The sequence below is a fragment of the Temnothorax curvispinosus genome, unplaced genomic scaffold (genome assembly GCF_003070985.1).
Source record: "Temnothorax curvispinosus isolate PA1 unplaced genomic scaffold, ASM307098v1 QBEX01000258.1, whole genome shotgun sequence".
NCBI classification, from domain to species: domain Eukaryota; kingdom Metazoa; phylum Arthropoda; class Insecta; order Hymenoptera; family Formicidae; genus Temnothorax; species Temnothorax curvispinosus.
The window spans coordinates 422,004-423,253 of record NW_020210038.1 but is presented as its reverse complement, the minus strand read 5'-3'; positions in this window follow the sequence as shown (position 1 = coordinate 423,253).

Sequence of the window (1,250 nt, the reverse complement as noted above, 5' to 3'; positions counted from 1 at the left end):
TTTATGTGACATTTTATAATTTCTTTTGAGTTTAAGATTACTCCACAATGATATGACACATATTTGGAATTTGTGTCGGTTACGATAGGTAAATGAATAAACTTGAATAAAATCTAAATAAAAATAAAAAATCCAATACGAATTATATACATAGACGTCTGTGAATTACAGTGTAATTATAATAGAACACTTTAATTATAATCCTTAATTATAATCCTTACTTTTAGCCAAATTACAAAATGCGAGAACTTAATGCGAGCTTTTGTCAAATTGTATTGCTCATTCTTATTATGATTTATATTTTTATTTTTATTTTTTAAATTCAGACTTATTTTTATATTATTTAAAAAAAGTGTATTTTATTGAAAAATACATTTATAAATTTATTTTTCTAGAACTACGAAATAAAGATACAGCACTGTATTAGCACTTTTAATTATTATAAATATGTTTTATTTTACATTCATTTTCAAACCGAGCTACAGATGTTTTGTATCATTTACTTTGTATATTAGAATTGTGATTGAGATATAATTTTTTTAGTAGCAATTAATTTACCGTTGAACAATTACCACTGTCAGGAGTAGAAATATATTCTTGCAGTCCACAACTTTACACGTCGAGAGTTCACCGAATACTGACGACGATATCAATAGCCGGTATTAAATACGGGGGTTGAGAACATACTGTAAGGTCGTATGTAACAAAACAAACATGACTATAAGGCCGTGGATGTTCTAGTTAATAAGCTAAATAAAATAATGACACATTTGAATGAAATATATTACAGTTATTATATCCAAGATAATTTTTCCGAAAAATTACGCGTCCGATTAATAAGTTTTAATAGCTATATATTGTGCTATCGTGAAGATATTATTAAAGACCGATAGTGAGGAAAAATTACTAATATAAAAAGGCATAACTGAAAAAAGAATAAAATAAAACATAAAAATATATTTATATAATAATAGAATACAGGATATTACATATAGATAAGTACATAATATTCTTAAACATTAATTTACTCCGTTTTTAAAAAGCTCTTGAAATAGCCAACGTGTTTAGTGGTTCTGACGATCGTATATTTATCTTTTGGATAATATAGGAAAACATTTTATTAGAGAAATTATTTTGTACGTAGTCTTGTACCTGAAATAGATTACATCACCATATATTATTACTACATTATTCTTGTTGTGTATGAGAGACAATATTTATTGATATTATAATATTCATCCAGGAGACGA